At 43.8% G+C, this 18,593-nt stretch overlaps 1 protein-coding gene across 3 annotated transcripts in view; it reads right to left on the bottom strand.

Annotated features, from left to right (window-relative positions):
* The window catches only part of Mobp (myelin associated oligodendrocyte basic protein), a 34,903-nt gene extending 18,014 nt beyond the window's left edge, over positions 1–16,889 (bottom strand). For 2 of the 3 annotated variants that reach the window (XM_021258083.2, XM_087210702.1), the window contains exon 1: positions 16,833–16,889. The gene's annotated coding sequence lies outside the window, so the exon portion shown is untranslated. Of the gene's footprint in view, positions 1–13,650; positions 13,728–16,832 lie in introns of all 3 variants that reach the window. The other variant, XM_087210703.1, reaches the window with a different exon arrangement.
* Between the last annotated feature and the right edge of the window lie 1,704 nt (positions 16,890–18,593).

Here is an 18,593-nt window from a genome sequence, read left to right on the forward strand (position 1 = left end):
AATGATTAATGGAGTTCCCTTCAGCCATTGAATTCAACATTTACTATATACTTAGGTTGTGCCAGGCACAGTCAGTCCTCAGCTGATATCTTGGACAGAAAGCTGAATCATATTTAGTACAGTTCCTTGAGAAACTTCTCCACCAGTGGAAGACAGAGGTAAGATGTGGCTGGGATGCGTATAGTTGCTATTGGCCATAAAACTAATGCACTGGGCCCAAATATACACAGGTCACTGAGAAGGGTAAGAAGATGGATCAGACAAACATCCTGCTTACAATGAGCTTAGCTCGCAGTATAGATAGTGGAGTATGACACAGGTGTCAGTGAGGACAATATACAGGACTGCATGCTCTGAAACAGGGCCTGTACTGATTAGGCAGCCTGGGGAGTCCATGAGACAGAGCACAGTATGTTGAGCCGAAGAGCCAGGTAAAACTTCATAGGAAGACATGTAACTGGCCTTAAGATTTTGTCATTTGGGGATGAGAGCTTGTGGAGGGGTGGGAAAAGTGATATCTAAGCAAAGACACACTGGGGTGAATTATAGCACCTCTGAGAGTCCTCACCTGTCTGCACCACCAAGTGGTGGTAACTGAGTCCAGCTCAGCCCATCTGTTCTGTCCCCAGAGCTCATGTTATTTCAGCCCTTTGGATGTGGCTTGATAGGGCTCCTTCTGATAGGGTTCCTGCCCCACTCAATATCTGTGCTGCCTGGAGGCCCAGTTCAAAGCCAAGCCCTCACTGAAGACCCTTTCTAAAGTCTTCCCTTCCCTTGGAGTAAAGATCAGCCCTCTCCCTTGTGTCCTGACTTTGTTCTATATAATTCTAGAAGAGCACCTGGAAAGATTAGTGCTATCTTCATATTTCACTATATCCTTAAGATTTCCATCGCTGGACCCTGGTTCAATACTTGATTCAGGACAAGTGTTAGTAGGTCCTTGATTAAAAATGAAAGAATGAACAGGGTGCCCCCCCCACAGCAGCCCATACCATGTGCTGCCTGTGCCCAAGTCTTCTTTTCCCAGTAGCAGTCAATTAGGTCAGTTCTCGAACACCTCTTCCCTCCCTCCCTCCCTTCTCAAAAAGGAGAAGAGTAAGGAGAAAGCCAAGTGTCCCCACAGCAGTGGGGGCCGGGCAGCTGGTCTGGGTGGTGTCCTCCTCTGCCACACTCTGCCATGGGTTGCCTTGTTTGGTGTCACTGGCTCCTTGCTATGAAAAACACACATTACTAACTGCTTGAGCCAACCAAAGCCACTGGTCAATAGGCTCCCTACTCAGCGGCCCCCTATCCTGGTCCAGATATCTCCTCAGCTATTCCACATCTGTGCCAGGATGCTTCTGACTCCCATGCATCCCATATGCTACTTGTGGGACATCAGGAGCTCATCTTGGCCAGGTGTGGTGGAGCACACCTGTGATCTCAGCACTTGAGAGGCTGAGACAGGACAATCACAACTAGTTCGAGGCCTGACTGAGCTACATAGTGAGTTCAAGCCTGAACTACAGAGCTAGACCCTGTCTCAAAAAAGAGAGCTCATCTTGGAGCCATCCGCATTGGAAGCACCCACCCAAGGCTGTGCACCCACATGGATCGGGCTGAGGCAGACCTGCTGTGGACTTACAGTCTGCCCCACACCTTTGACCTAAAGGGCGTCAGTGCCCTGCATACACATGCGCACGAGCTCACCGCCATCTGGATGTCTTCACCACATCGTAACACAGCCTCTACTATAGTCTTGAGGTTTTATTTGAAGAGAAAACATGGACATCCAACTCTTTAATTTTGTCTCCTTCCCACTCTCCTTTTGGCTAAGAGGACTCCGCTTCCTCTTTCTCATTGGGGAAAACTCCTCTCTACCATATTCTTTTCACATAAGGTTCAGCTTTCTTTGCAGAAAGGAGATCCACTTACACTATGGAAAACTATGATCTGGGTTGTTTGACATGATTCTTGGCATGTGAGGTCCCAGACCATTTGAAATTAAGGATTATAAAGAACACAAAAAAATTTGTTTTGTCATTCCACTGGGAAACATGAGTTACCAATGGTAGCTAATAACAGTACCACTGATGAAGAGTTCCTGTGAGCCAGGCACTCTTCTCTGTGCATATTCATTAAGCCACTTAAGCATCATAATAGTCCTAGGGGGTGGGTATTACTACATTTATCCCTGTTTTACAGATGAGGAATCTGACTGTCAGAGAATGGAAGTAAATATGAGGCAGTACAGCTCATGAGTGACCAGGGAGACCAATTGTCTGTGATGTACCAGACAAGGCAAAGGGCAGGCCTGCCCCACCACCAACTGGTCATCTACTGTCCAGACACTGAAACCACCACTCGAAAGCCATTGTGAATTGTCGATCCTGGGGCTTCCCTTTAAGGGATAGAATGGGGAAGGAGATTTCCTTCAACAACCTAAGAGTGTGCTGCTTAGGGCACAGAATCCCCCATCAAAGTATGGAGTAGAAAAGGCTTGAGCAAACAAGGTCATGTTCTTCCTAGGCCTTCCCTTTTCTTTTCTCCAACTTCTTCCTGTGTGTGGCTGCAGCTTCTCATTGAAACCCACACTGCCCCCTCTGGGTCCTCCAGTGATTAGGAGGAATTGTAAGAAGACTGAAGCAACCAGGAATTGCACTTTTTATGTACTGGTTTCAAAAACAAGCTGAACTGCCTAACACTAAGCAACCTGAATCATTTCAAAGGATGGTGAAGTAACTTCTAGTGTTTAAAATATGTATAAACTGGGCCGGTGATTTAGCTCAGTGCTTCTGCCGCCTGCTGCTCAAGTACAAGGACCAGAGTTCAATCCCCAGTACCAAAACAAACAAAAAATGTATGAACCTCAAATGAATTGTTGTTGTTTATTGAACAGAGTCTTAATATATACTTCAGGCTGGGCTTGAACTGATGCAATCCTCCTGCTTCAGCCTCCTGAGTGCTGGGATTATAGGTGTGCACCACCATACCTGGCTAGTTACATAAAATATTAACATCAAAGATGTTGAGTAGCCGGGCATGGTGGCATGCCTCTAATCCCAGCACTCAGGAGGCTGAGGCAGGAGGATTGCTGTGAGTTCAAGGCCAGCCTGGGCTACATAGTGAGTTCAAGGACAGCCTGAACCAATAAGGAGACCTTGTCTCAAAAATTAAAAAAAAAAAAGATGTTGGGTAAAGGGTATTCAACAGGTGTTTTCAATGAGAGCAGTATCACCCTCATGAGGGTAAAAAGTGGGGAGTGGAGAAGACAGAAAAATTCTTTTTTATGGGCAAAACACAGAGATAACTGGAAAAGGCAGCTGGACTGTGTATTGTATGTCAGCATTTCTGGCCAATGGCCATCCCTGGCAGAGCCAGCAGGAGTCAAGTGTGGCATCCGCATGGAGAGAGAGCTCCCAGCTCCCGCAGGCACCCCTGCAAGCAGCCCTCAAAGCTGGGGGACCGGGGCAGCTATCAGAACCCTTCCCCAGCTCTCACTGTGAATAGATGAGATATTAGTGCCCTGGGGAGTAACTGTCAGTGCCAATCTTGAAGCCAGTGAGGACCTTGTGAACTGCAGACAGGAGCTCCTCGGACAATTTGGGACCACAATATACCCCGCTGATAAAACAGGCCAGATGGCATTGAGCTGTGTGTGTAAAAAATACACATAGGAAATGACTGGAGGTAAATGCAAACAAAGACATGCAGACTAAAGGTAAAGGCTAACACTCAGCTACTCATGTGAAGATTTACTGGGTACCTTTATAAGCCAGCAATAAAGAAGGTCCCTGTGCTCATGGAGCTTGGGGTGCAGAAGAGGAAACATTAACAGCTCATCTCTCATTGCTCAGATGGTATTTTGCACATACAGCTGAAAGGTGGGTGGGGCTCACTTGAAGGGCAGGAACTGATGGAGGGGCGAAGGATGGTTCATGAAGAAATGACACCTAGATTGAGATCTGAAGGACCAGTTGGGGACTCTCATGGGCAGAGGAGAGTAGAAGAGCTCTGGACAAAGCCCCTGAGACTTGTGTTTGAAACATCAGGGAGTGGAGATGCCTGCAGCCTGTGGGGGGCACCAAGGCTGGAGGGTGGTGGGTGGGCAAGACCACCCTGGGCCTTGAAGGTGAGCTGAGGAATAGGAAGAGCAGGAAGAAGTTGAGAGGTCTTGACTGCAGGAGACAATCTCCAGACTCCTTGTATCCAAGATTGGAAGGAGGCATGGCTGGAAGCCAGGGAACCATGGGAAAAGCAGCATCAGTGACTAGGATGGTGGCAGCAAAGGTAGATTTAGTAGGCAAAATTAATAGGACTTGAAGGAAGATTAGATGTGGGCTTGTTAGAAAGGACGGGGCAAGATGACTATTGAACCAGTGGCTTAAGGAAAACCCTGTGGGGCAGTTTGCTGAGTGGGAGAGCTGGAGGAAGGAGGAAGACTGCAGCTTCAGACATGTATTTATTCAGCAACATTAACCAGGTGCCTCTATAGGCCGGACAGCTTAAGCCTGAGATGCCATGCAGTGTCGGGGTAAGAGTGCTGGCATATGTCTCAAATTGCTGAGTCCAGGTATGCAAGGAGCAAGAAAGGAAGCCCAACGATGAGTAGGACATGCAGGTCAATTAAATACAGGGAGAGACACAGGGCATCCAGGACATCTCCAAGAGAAATTGGGTAGATGACAAATGATTTTGCTAAGACAAGACAATGTTAGGGACCAGGGAAGGGAGAAGCAAGAACTCAATCTTAGGAATGTTCAGTGTGAGAAACATGGCAAAGCCTCCAAGTGGCTGTAAAAAGGAACTGATTGTGGTCACATGAGAAAAAAAATCTCAAGAGAAATACTGAGAAGTGAATTTAACCAAGGGAACACATGAGAGCACCTAGAGAGAAGAAGCATAAAAAAAAAGGGAGAAAATTTTATTCACAATGTCAGTGAGAGTCCTGATAAACCTAAAAATAAAAAGGAAAATGTCTAAATCCTTCAGGGAAAAAATTTCAGAGAAAATATAAAATAATATATGAATAAATAAAAATGTTTTCGTAGATAAAAAAAGATCTGTATCATAAAGAGATAAGCTTTCCCAGTTAATCCATAAACTCCAACAGTTTTTACTAAAATCACCACATACCTTTTGTGGAATGTTACAGTCTGATCTGAAGAAAGAGCAAAGGACCAGAAATCACCAACAAAATCCTAAAAGGAATAGACTTTTCATACCAGGTATCAAAACATATTACTAATATATGACAGCAATTAAAAGTATAGCAATGGTCCAAGAATAAATGAGTAGAACAGTGAGGTCAGAAGTCAGACTTGGGCTGGGGGTGTAGCTCAGTGGTAGAGCTCTCACCTGGAATGCACAAGATCCTAGATTGAATCCTCAGCATAGCGAAAAATAAAAGGCAAGGAGAATAGATCTCAGAAACAAATTCATATATACAAAGAAACTCGATCATGATAAAGATGTCGCTACATGTCACTATCAGGAGGAGATGGGAGATGGGTTCTTCAACAAATAATGTTGACAGAGTTACTTTCAAGATAATATGACTGACTAAATCAAATAACCCAACAACCATCGTCAAAAATAAACAATACTGGGAGAATATAACATACATAATATTCAAAGAGTTACTATCCAGATCTTCATAGAACTTCTACAAGTCAATAAATAAAAACAATGCAGTACAGAATTGGCCAAATAATGGATCCAGGTGTGGTGGTGCATGCCTGTAATCTCAGCACTCAGGAAGCTGAGACAGGAAGATTACCATGAGTTCAAGGCCAGCCTGAACTACATAGCAAGAACCTGTCTCAAAAAACCTAAATAAATAAATAAAGTTGGGCAAAGGATATGAGCAAATAATTTGCAGAAGAGGAAGTAGTGCATGAGTCATAAGCATATGAAAGCACATTTAAACTCACCAATTTAATAGTAATTCTAGACAAATTTTAAAAAACAGCAGATACTATTCTACAAGCATCAGATCAGTAAAAGTTAAATAGCCTCACATCGGCAGGTGGTAGGGAAACACGAACTCTCACACACAGGTAGTGTGAGCAGGTAACTCAAAAGAGCCTTTGGGGAGGGCATGCTGAAAGCATGTAATAAAACTGATAGTACCCAGGAAAGAAATTCTACTCCTGAATATATATCACAGAGAAATCATAATCCATGTGCACAGGCAGGCTTGTACAACAATGTTGACTGAATTTTCATTCGAAAAGTAAAAACAAAAAATATGTTCATAAGAAAAATGGATAAAGTATGGTAAATTCACACTGTTATAGTTTAGATCGTCAGTGTCCCCAAAGGTAAGGGCTTAGGTCATGGGGGCTCTGTACTCATGACGGAGTCATGCATGGACGAGTTCATAGCTGACTCTGCTGTTAGGAGGTGGGGCCTATTTGGAGGAGGTCACTGGGGTGTGACCTGGAAGGGTGTGTTCTTGGCCCTGGCTCCTTCTTTTTCTCTCTCTGCTTCTTAGCTAACATGGGATGACAGCATTCCTCTGCCATGCTGTTTCTGCATTGGAGCCAACCAACCATGAACTGAATCATCTGAAAGCTGTGAGCCAAAATAAACCTCTCCTCCTTTACGTGGCAAGTGTTGGGTATTTTGTCCCAGTGATGGGAGGGTGACTAAAGAGACCCCAGGAAGTTGGAGATGCCTCGAATGTGGAACATCTGCTGAGAAAACCACAGGTAGTGAGCAGAGCCAGGCCAGGAGAGAAGCCATGTGGACTGCAGGCAGCCAGGTCATCAGGGTGGGACCGCCAAAGCCCTTTGGAGCTCACATCTCACCACAACCTTCCCAGGTGTAGGATGTAGGACATGGCGCTTTAGAGTTTAATATTTGCCCTCTGGGTTTCAGTCTTGCTTTGGTCTGATTTTTATCTATTCGTCCCTTTTGGAATGGGAATGTTTACCCTGTGCCATTGTATGTTGGAACTATTTAACTTTCTTTTTTATTTTCACATGGGCTCAGAGCTAAGAGTTTCCCTTGAGTCTCAGAGGAGACTTTAGACTTGGACTTTTTAGCAATGCTGGAACCGTTAAGATTTTGGCAACTCTTAGAGCTGCACTAAATGCATTTTTCAGAAAGAGATAGATATGAGCCTTCTGGGGGTCAGGGAAAGAATCTCATGTATTCAGAAGTGGGGCCTGGTTGGAAGAGGTGGTCACTAGGGGTGTGACCTGGAAGGGTGTGTTCTTGTCCCCTGCTCCTCCCTCCTTTCTCTGCCTCCTGGCTGCCATGGGTCGAGCACATTTCCTTCACCATGTTCCTTTGCAATGGCATTTCTGCCTTGGAATCAACTAACCATGGACTGAATCCTCTGAAATGTGAGCCAAAATAAGCCTCTCTTCCTTCAAGCTGTGGGTGTTGGGTATTTTGTCTCAGCAATGGGAAACCTAATACACATACAATGGGATCCAATGTGACAGTTTAAAAATAATTAACTGGATCTCTCTACATGAGCCTGAAATCTCTCTCAAAAAACATACTTTTTGGGGCTGGGGATTTAGCTCAGTGGTTCCACCGCCTGCCTCACAAGCACAAGGACCCGAGTTTGATCCCAGGTACCAAAAAAACCCATATTTTTGAGGGCTGGGTATAGTTCAGTGGTAGAGCACTTGCCTAGTATATTCGAGGCCCTGGGTTGAATCACCAGCACTGAAACAACAACAACAACAACAACAAAAACCTTTGAATGAAAAATGTTTGAAAAGATGAGCAGAAGACATTTATGTAGACACACATGTGTACTTGTGTGTTTTCTTGCTATTATTTTTTACACAAAGCCACAACATGTACCTTGATTATTTTACTTAATTATATATCTTCCAGAGAGTATACAAAGAGAAAATGCCTTTGGTGGCTGTTTAAGAATCCGTGATCAGAAGGCTAATAATTTATTTAACAGGTCTCCTATAAGTGAAGTTTGCTGTTTCTCGTCTGTTCTTATTATAAATGGTGCTGTAGGGAATAGGTATGTGTGTGTCCATCTTCTCACATATCTCACTGTTGGAAGGGTAAAATCTTAAAGGTGGGATCCCTTGCTCAGGAGTCTATGTGCTATTGTTGGGTATGGAATGCCCCCACGGGCCCCAGCGTTAAAGGCTTGGTGCCATTGGGAAGTGATGGAAATTTTAGGATGGGGGCCAGTGGGAGGTCTCAAGGTCACCGAGAGGCTCAGCCCACAGGAGGCACCAGGTCCCAGCCCCTCCCTCTTCCTTTCTTTCACCAGGAGGTGAGCAGCTTTGCCCCACCATCCAGTCCTTGTGCTGCCAAGGCCCAGAGCAGCAGGTCCTATCCATCACAGACTGAAGCCTCTGAAACTCACTGCCTCTCTTTATGAGCTGCTTATCTGAAATATTTGTTATAATGAGAGGAAGCTGATTAACACATTTGTATGCATTTGTAATTATATAGATTTTTAAAATAGATTTGCCAACCTGCTTCCACGGAGTTGATGTAAACTATCATTCTACAAGCAATGCATAAAAATGTCCCATTTCTTCATGGTCTTGACAATAAAGTGGGTTGGGCTGGGGATTTAGCTCAGTGGTTCCGGTGCCTGCCTCACAAGCGCAAGGTCCTGAGTTCGATCCCCGGTACCAAAAAAACCAACAATAAAGTGGGTTATCAAACCCTTAGACTTTTGCCAATCTAATAGAAGAAATACAAACTAAATAAGATAAATCTCAGAATGGTTTAAATTTGAAAAGCCCAAAAGTATAAATTATCTTAGGAAGAGATGAAAGAGAAAAATGAAATAGAAAAGAGAAAAATCACAATAGATGCTAAGAAAACACTCAATGAAATTCAATAGCCAGTCTTAGCAAATATTCTTAGCATAGAGAAAGGAATGTCCTTTGTTGGTGAAATCTTAGGAACTCTCCATCCAAATCAGACAACAACCTATCACCACTACTACACAACACTGCACCCGAAATCAGCCAATACCAAAAGAAGAAAGAAAGAAGAAAGAAAGAAAGAAAGAAAGAAAGAAAGAAAGAAAGAAAGAAAGAAAGAAAGAAAGAAAGGAAAAGAAAAACAAAACTGTGAAACTCCACAAACCATTAGAACAACAACAATAAAGTTCAACAAAACTTCTGAACACAGATCTATGTACAATAATCAAAATCATTTTTATAGATCAGGAAGGTCCAATTGTAAGATATAAACTAAAAGAAGCCAATCACACTGACCATAAAACCATAGGGCACCTACAGGTAGAAATATATCAGATGAAGAGCCAAGGATGTAGCTCAGCAGCACTCCACCTGCCTGGCAAGTGCAAGGTCTTGAGTTTGATCCCCTGTACTAAAAAAGAAAGAAAGAAAGATATCAGATGAAAGAAATGCAAAACTTTCATGAGGAAATTTACACCTTTTTGAAGGCTGAAATACCCAATGGAATGGGTATTCCATACCCAAACTACAGCATATAGACTCTTGACCAAGGGATCCCATTACCATAAATATGCTGAATAACTCCAATTAAATCTGCAAATCTAATGTGATCCAAATCAGTACCATATTTTCACATAATTGCCAAGATGATTCCATGGGCTCTTATGGAATTACAAGGGACTGAGGCTAACAAGGCAGTCGTGAATAGGAAGATCTTGTCCCACCAAGTTCTACCACTCACCATAAACTACATTAATTAAAATAGTAGCACAATGGCTGAGAGAAAGAGCAACAGATCAATAGCACAAGATAGAGTCCAGAAGCAAATCTACACATGTACAGTGACCTGGTTCATAGCACAAGGATCATTTTTTTTAAATGGGAAATGATGGACCACTTAAAAGACATAATGAAATTAGACCAAAGACCCCAGTATGAATGATAATGGCAAACACACGGCATGAGATAGAAGCCAGCACCACTCAAGGGGCTATGTTCTCAACTCTTTCCACTCTCGTGGTCTCACAGTAGCCCCATTTCCCCGGTGAGACACGGACAAGTCATATAACTCCCCGAGCACAGAGAGCTAGGAAACAGGGCTCCAGGATCCCAACTGAGATGGACCCCAGTGAATTTCTGACTCTGGCACCATGCTCCTTCTAATATAGCAAAATGAAGAGGAGGAAAGCCAATCATAAAGTTTATTTTATAGAACAGAGAAATTATTTTATACAAAATTTGACCTTACAAATTAAGAGACCTGTGCTGGATAGCAGAAAATATTCTAACATCTAAAAGTATAAGGTTTTAGTAATCAAGATGTTTAAATAAAAACTATAAATCAAGAACTAGAAAACAAGCAAATAATCAAAAAGAGGAATCCTTTATAGCTAGTAATCCTTCACAGAACTACTTAACTTCAATACTCAGAAAAGGGAACAATATCGAGGAAGTACTATTCATGCCTACTCTGGCCCTCAGAGAAGAAAAACTGATGTCAGCAAAGGCAGAAATCAGGGATGCTGGGCCACAGGGAGGTGCATCCATTCCACAAGCACTGCGTGCCACTCGGACTTGGTATCAGGAGCCGTCAGAGGCCAGTGAGCTCCGGGCTGGCAGAGAGGCCCCAGCACCCTCTGCTGGAGGAATTCACACGTGTGCTTGTAGAAGACCTATTCTGGAGCCCTAACTGCGGGCTCAAACATTCCGCCACGGGTGTGGGCTCACTTTCACATAGGCCTAACCACCACCTCTGGAAGCTGCTCAGCCCCAACATTTCTGCTGTGAGAAAAACCATCAGTTTTCACTGCAGAGTAATTCCTTGTACATTCTCCAGCTCCCCGGAGATCTTTAGTAGTTCCTAAAATCTGGCTAATCTTCTCTCAGGCCAGAGCCTAATGCCTTCCTCTGAGTGTAGGTTCATACCATAAAGACACAGTTTTCTGAGCTGATTAGTCCACAGCAGAAAATACAAAGATGTAGGTGGAAAACATTGGTTGTAACTATTCCATGCTGTCTTTAATATCTTTTTCTGTTTGTGCTTGTTCATCTATTTGGTTTTGTGGCAATTATTATGCTTATAAATCAGTACAAGGAAAATTGAACAGTAGATCATTGGTGACAAACCAGTGCCAGGTAATGGAAAATTACATGCAAATATTTACTTTGAATCAAGGTGCTTTTCTACAGAGCAACAAGAGGCTAAAACTCAATACTGATTTGGGGACCTGCCAAGACTATGAAAAAAGAACAGAATAAGAGAGTTCTAATTATCTTGGAGATAATCACCCTTTGGGGACACAAAACCAAGCCATGTGACGCACCCTCCTTGCTTTGCTTAGTTTTAGGCAACAAAGACAAACCAACATGGCCCAAGGACCATGCTGCTCCCAGGCAGCCATCCCAAGAGCGGAGCAAGAGCCCTTTCTAGTGAATAAGATCTGCCTGGCTCTTGCTATTCCAGGAAGGAGAACAGATGTGACCCAAGACTGGCATCCTGAGCACACAGATAATATATTTAGTAAATATTTTAGGAATAAAAGCTCAATTACTGTAGTGGAGCCAGATAAGCATATAAGCAGCACACAATCTAAATTTAAATAACATGACATCCTTTGTTTTCTTATATCTAAAACTATACAATACCTGATTTGGTTTATGAATGCATGAGTTTATATTCACACTGGATGTGGATGAATGACTCCATAATTTTCTACCGGCTGAGGTGGAAGGGTTCAGCTGAGGTGTTTGAAGGCGTCCAGATGAGATGTCACATGGACGATCCTGAGAAGCCTGGGTGGAGTGTAAGCGGGTGGGTGGGGCTGTCTGGGCAGGCAGGCTACAGAGTGTGCAAAGGCTATAGCTGAGCCTTGGGGCACCCTGGGTCTGCAGCTCAGGTAGAGGAGGAGCTAACAGCAGAAGATAGAAAAGTGTCAGAGAGGTGGGTGGGAAACTAGGAGCATGTGTATCATGGACACCAAAGCAAAAAAGTGTTTCAAAAGAGGAAGTGGTCAGCTTTGTTGATGATTCTGAGAGGTGATGTGACTTGAAGACTATCAGAGTACATTGATTATGTGGCATGAAAATAATCCATAACTTTAGCAAAGGTTGTTCCCATAGAGTGGTTGAAACAGAAGTTAGTTCTGAGGGTTTGTGGAAAATTGCAGCTAAAAACTCAGAGGAGAAACTAGAGGCAACTGAGGCCAGAGTGTGAGAGTGGAGGGGAGTGTGGTGGCCAGACAAGCATGTGGTTTCCCGGGCATGCTGAGTGGGATGACTGGTTGGTTTGGCATAAGAAGGCACGTACATAACGAGGGCATGTACAAGTGAAGAAACTGAAATAAAACCAGAAAGAGAGGAAGTAATATTCTTGTGAAAAACTTGAGAGGATAGAATACAAAGTGCATGTGTAATGGTTGGCCTTTGTTAAAAGAAGGAAACAGTTAGCTGAATGAAGTTTCTATCGACCAGCCTCCGTTTTTCTAGTGAAACTAAAACAAGAGTATTAGCTGAGAACAGGGAGCTGGAGACTTGAGAATAGAATGAGCTTGAAAAGAGATTTTATCGAAATTTGGAGACCAAGTTACCGAGCAGTTGGGGGCCTAGAAGACATTGCTGCCCATTAATTTATAGAGGTCATGCACTCCTTTGTGTTTTTCTCCAGTTATTCTCAGCAGCTTGGGTGCAGACATGGAGAATATAGATAGGTTCAGCCAGAGTTGAGATTTGCTGTGAATTTGCAAGAAAATAATTGAAATGATGGATCTCAGATACTATCAGTAATACAAAGAAAACAGAAGGTATGAAAGAACCACTGATGGATGGGTAGGTGCATGGATTCATGAATCCATGAGAGGTGGAAGGACAAGTCAACTAACAGCACCTACTGAAGAGCAGTTGTAGGTGGGACCATTGGCAGAGCAATTGAAAGAAAGGAAGGCTGAGTGAGATGCTAGATGTTCGCCCTATTTGACTGATGCAGTAGTTCCAAGTACTGACAAGGACCACAGGATGACAACAGATGGATGAGACAGAGTAGGTGATTCCATGGAGGCTGAGTAGCTGACACACATAACTAGTAAAGTTTATCTAAGTTGGTGGATGGAGTTGGAGTGGAAAGGGAGTGGGGAACCCCATAACCAAGCCATTAGTGAAGCAGGAGCAGTGACTGAGAAAGCAGGGAACGGCTGCCACAAGGAGTGTAATGCATGCTTCAGAATGAAGAGACTGAACCAGAAAGTGAAGAAACAGCAGCCCAAAGGCACAATGGGAGGGACACTGACCCACTCTCTCGCCTGGAGCTACTTGGGTGTAAATTGCCCCACTGGAGAGACAAGCAATAAAGCTTAGCACTTGGAAGAGGGGTGAGATCCTCTGAGCAGGATGGGAGGAACCCCTAGCAGAATCTGAGCACACAGGGAGAAGTCTTCTTTTGTGGAATGGGTGCTCCACTGTGCATGATGCATGGGTTTGCCAAACACAGACAGATACTGGCTGGGGTCACAGTCTCTCTGATAAAACTTTGGTTTTGGGTTTTGTTGTGGTTGTTGTTGTTTCATATTTCTGCTCCCAAGGTCAAGAATACATGACACACCTGAACATACTTAAAAAGTGCTTAAAGCTTATTGAAGATTGGATTGCTCAATCTTCTGCTGCCTCTACATTCTAGCATGGTATTCTGAATACTAGTGATCATTATGCCACAAGTTAGAGGAAGATCCAAAGGGTACAAGAGATTGATTTGTACCTGTGTTTTCATCCATACACATCTGACGATTAGATCTCTGTCATGAGCTTGTCTTGGTATCATCTGCTTCTTTTTTCCTAAAAATGAAGCAGTATATGTGTTCTGGTTAATTAGTGCTTTGGCTACTTGGGTTGTAACTAACTTGAGTGTGTTTTACAAGGAGCTTCACACACCCATCCTAAGAAAGGCCACACTGTTTGATCTGGATGCTGTCTGCAATGGTACAGTCACAAAGCTCCAAGCACACTTTTTAAAGTCATCTAATATTATAGAATAAAACAATGCCACATGGCCCATTAGTTTACTATCATTAAATAAACTGCCTTTGGTCCTTCGTCCATTTCTCCTGGTAAATTTGAGCTCCACAAGCCTGACTTTTGCTTATAACACTAGTGAACAAAATTCCAATCTGACTCTGAAAATTCAAATATTCACAATCAAATGAATCATCCCAAGAAAGGAGTTAAAGGAATTCCCTCTTCCCTTAAAATTCTGAAAAGAGAGATAGAAGTACTTTGAAGGATACCAGTCTTGTTTTCCTAGGCAATATAGAGATTTATGTGATTATTTACAACCATTTCCCCCACTCCTTCTTGATAATATCAGATCTTGGAAGTTGCATCTGAACAAAGGAGTCTTATAAGATTATGAAAATTCTAAACACAAAAATAACCCCCAAAGAAATCTGTAACTCTGATTGGTTGTCTTAGTAGATAATTTGTTATTCTAGTAATATGAAGTAATTGGCAACTCTGTATAACTAATTTATAAATCTTTGAAGAGTTGGGCAGGGTGGTGCACACCTGTAACCCTAGCAGTCTAGAGGCTGAGCCAGGAGGAGTGTTGGGAGTTCGAGGACAGCCTGGACTATGTAGTGAGACCTTGGGTCCAACACAGAAAATCTTTGAACAGTTCTCAGTCAAATCAGATTAAGATTTACAGCAAGTTCCTCTTTTCCCATTTGCTTAAAGAATAATTGAAATTCTGATTCTGTAAGCTTTCTTGTCAAACAAAATTTAGCCATGCTATACTAATAGTTATTGAATCTATGCTCCCACTGAAAACAATAAAGCCGGACAAAATATGCAACAGAATTATTTTCTCATTGATTTACAGGAAAATAAATGAAGTTGAAGGGTATCATTTCAGGCAAAATAAGCCAGGCTCAGAAAGTAAAATATCAGATGTTTTCTCTCATCTGGGGAATCTAGGAAGAAAAGAGAGAAAGGCAGACTACATGAAAGTAGAAGGAAGACAAAGCCAAGGAAGGGGCTGGGAGAGGGAACAGAGAGGGAAATGAAGGGTGGAAATACTCAGATGTGTTATATACATATACCAAGATGCCAGAACGGAGCCCTTCATTCTGTAGAATTAATATGCCATAGTGACGTTTTGAAAAATGATTTTCAAGCACTGAATGTGGAACATTACAGAGCTATAAACCTCGAGTGGAAGAAAGCAAAGGAGGTAAACCCCTCATTGGTCCTGTTTTTCTCCCTAAAGACAATTTCAAACCTCTATGCAGGGAGAAAGCCAAAGGGGAGAGAGGACGTAGGAGTGTAGGAGTTAGGAGAAAATCCAAAAGTTGAAAGACAGAAGAATGGATCTTCACAGATTGTTTTTGGAGAATATTCGTCTTAGGAATTGCAGGTACACTGCAGGGATCTCAGAGCTGTGACTCCTGACCCCACAGAAGGAGAGTTCTATGCCAGAATGTGGGAGCAGGGACACGGAGGGGACCCTGGATCAGGAGCCTGCCGCACCCTTCAGGGTGGCCCTCCCTTAGCACACAGCCGTCAGCCTGCTGCTGACACCGGCCGGCCGGAGTGGCTGCGAGGGCTGCTCATCCCTGAACCGAGCCAGCAGATAGCTGCGCTCGGAAAGGAATGACAAATCTAAGGCTATCAAATTCATGAAGAGATGACTGCCACTGGCTGTCAGAGCCAAAGAGCAGCCCGACACACTGTTGGTGACGCTTGGAGCTATCTGTAAAATTTCTAGATTTGTCATTTTTCGTGATTTCATGTGCAAAGTTCTCAGGTACTCATTTAAAATCCTAGTAAGTATTAGTTAAATTAGTTTCGAGGAGACGCTTAACAACACAGCCAGACTATGGTCTCCTGAACTGTCCTGGCCATGACAGTCTCAGAGAAGGTCCCAGACAGAGGAACGCCAAAGAGACAGCCCAAGGCAGCCCGTGACTCCAGCCTGGCTCCTGCCTAACTGATGAGCTCCGGGTGCCTCTAGGCTACATAATAGCATTTTTCTCAAGGTAAATTTTCTGATTTTGATGATGTCTGAAATTTAATCTTAAATGGCTCAGAAAAAATAATATGCATGTATATGTAGGCTTACAGTGATCATGATAAAGCAGATGTGTAAAATCTTAACATTTGGTTAAGCTAGCACATCTAGAATTTTTTGTTCTGTTTGTAACTCTTGTATAAATTTGAAGTAATTTTTGAAATCCACACACCAGAAACTGCCTTGCCATTCTACATGGTGACAAAACAGCGTATTGCACACCTGGCTGTTGCTGTTTTTCTTCCTCCCTGTTTTATTCACCAACATCAAAAATCCTTTTCTCCGCTTTCTTTCTGGCATTCCAGCCAAGTTCATTACCTCATTTCCCTGGCATACGATCTTTTCTCTCCTTTTCCTGTCACCACAGGACTGGAAATTCCCAGTGAGAGACACTGAGCAGACCAGGGCATGTGTGGGTCTCTCCATCCAGGGCCACGGTCCCTGTTGGCCCCCACTGACAGCCCACACAAAGAAATCCAGCCATGGGGCACAGGGAAGTAGCTGTTCCCAGGTAAGAGGAAGAATTCATTTTCAAATCATGAAAAACCCTAAAAGAAGAAATCGGGGAACTAGAAGCCAGTAGCACCACTGGCCTCACCCCATCAACAGGGGAAATCCAAGTTGGGGCTCAGAGCGCTCTGCAGGCCCAGGCAGATCCCACACATGAACAGTGTTGTTCAAAGAGAGCCTCTGTCCACCCTGGAGTAAACTGGCTGTCCTTCCTTGGCTTTGTTCCTTCCATTCTCGGATGGCCCCAACCCTGCTGGCCTTCCAGGGGGTCCTCCTGCTATATAAGAAAACGGCCCAGCCAGCAGCGTGCTGTCTCCACCTGAGGATGAAGAGCAAGTGAAGTCCATAGAAACCCCAAGTCTGCTTACCTCCAACTGCAGTTGTCCTGTGTCACAGATTCCTCATCTATACCAGATCCCTGAGGGGCTGAGGCTACCTCAACACAGGCCATATATAGGGAGAGGCTGTGCATCTGGGTTTTTCATCACACAAGGTGTTTTTGATGGTCCTCAGCCAAGATCCACTTTAAAACAAAAGCTACACAGAGACTACAAAAAGGCCACACAAGTTCAACAAAAGGCTAAAGAAAGACCAAACAAAAGCCAAAGAAAGTTTAAACAAAGAGTGAAACAAAAATAAAACAAAGGGCAAAGACAAACAAAGAGCAAAAGAAAATCTAAACAAAAGCTAAGCCACGCTAAGCCACAGACATCACACATGCCCTCAAACACACGCACCATACACACCACGGCCCCTCGTACACCCCGCAGCCTCCCGTGCTGTCAGTACCACATGTGAAACTGCATGCATTGCCAAAGCCCATTCCAGACCACCTCTACCCCACATCAACCCACAAGCCAGGTCTGCCCAGCCCCTCACCCTTCCACCAACAGTTGCCACCCCACCCTGTGCACCAAACCTCACCCACACATCCTGAGCTACACCGCACGCCGTGGACACGGAGCCACACGAACAAGGCCTCTCCTTGGACTTCGGTTTGCATACTCCGTGCAGATTGATTGCTCATCCACACCCCATCCCCACACACATACACCCCAAGACCAACATGTGCATATACAGGAGAAAAATCTAATCTAGCCTAGTTACAACTATGAATTTGGAAGAGCCTATGACAATTACATTCAAATTTAGGAAAACTTCTATAAACCTTACCTTATGGTGGGTGATTTTTATAAATAATGAATCTCACTTGGCTAAAACAATATTGACTAGTCTTGGACATTTTCTTATCATTTTGCTAAAATTTGAGGGCCATGCTATCAAGTCTCTGTTCTGTTCTATTAAATTTCATGGGTCCTATAACTGTATGCTTCTGCCAAGTGTTCTTCTTTGTGTGTAGAACTACTCCCAGATGACTGGGACGCTGAAAGGATATTTCTGAAACCAATCCATCCAAGCAGCAACCTTACCTCTTGAATTTCCAGAACCCACTGAGAGATGGTGAACTATAAATGTCAACATTATCAACAAATTTCTTGTGGGGCCCTGGTTTCAATGTATGCAAAAAAAAAAAAAAAAAAGAATCAGCCAGAGAGAGAACTTCGGAACCCTGAGACAATGAGACTGCAAGCACTCAGCAGAACTCTCGCCTTGCAGTAGCTCAATGGCTAATCAAGCACCTTTCTCTGTGCCCTGAGTTATAAATATTTGAGTGCTTCTCTCCCACTGTGGGGTCTGCGTCCTGTCACACTGTGGAGAACATGGCTGAGGACTGGGGATAAAGCGAGGAAGCTCGGAGCCCGAGCTCTGGAAACCCTGCTCCTTGGCAGAGCTAAGGCCCCACCTCACTGGGTCGGGGTGAAGAATGAACCCAGTGGGAGCAGCACAGGGAGGGCTGTGCCAGGTCAGTGCCTGTGGTCCAGGCCCCAAGGAAACTTAAAGATGGGGGCACTGGCTGTCAGGACTTTCTTTCTGATCACAAAATAGCAGGACGTCGGATTATTCAAATAACTCACGATTGAGTGGGAAGACTATAAAGATCTATCTTTGGAGCCAGGTGTGGAGCCTGAGACAGGAGGATCACAAGTTGAAGCCCAGCCTGGACAACCTAGGAGCCACAAAGACCCTGTGGAAAAATGTAAAAGGCTGAGGATGTAGCCCTACACAAA

Source organism: Heterocephalus glaber, unplaced genomic scaffold, assembly GCF_053883595.1.
Source record: "Heterocephalus glaber isolate CG9 unplaced genomic scaffold, H.glaber_assembly_v1.0 deba00001175, whole genome shotgun sequence".
Lineage (NCBI taxonomy): Eukaryota > Metazoa > Chordata > Mammalia > Rodentia > Bathyergidae > Heterocephalus > Heterocephalus glaber.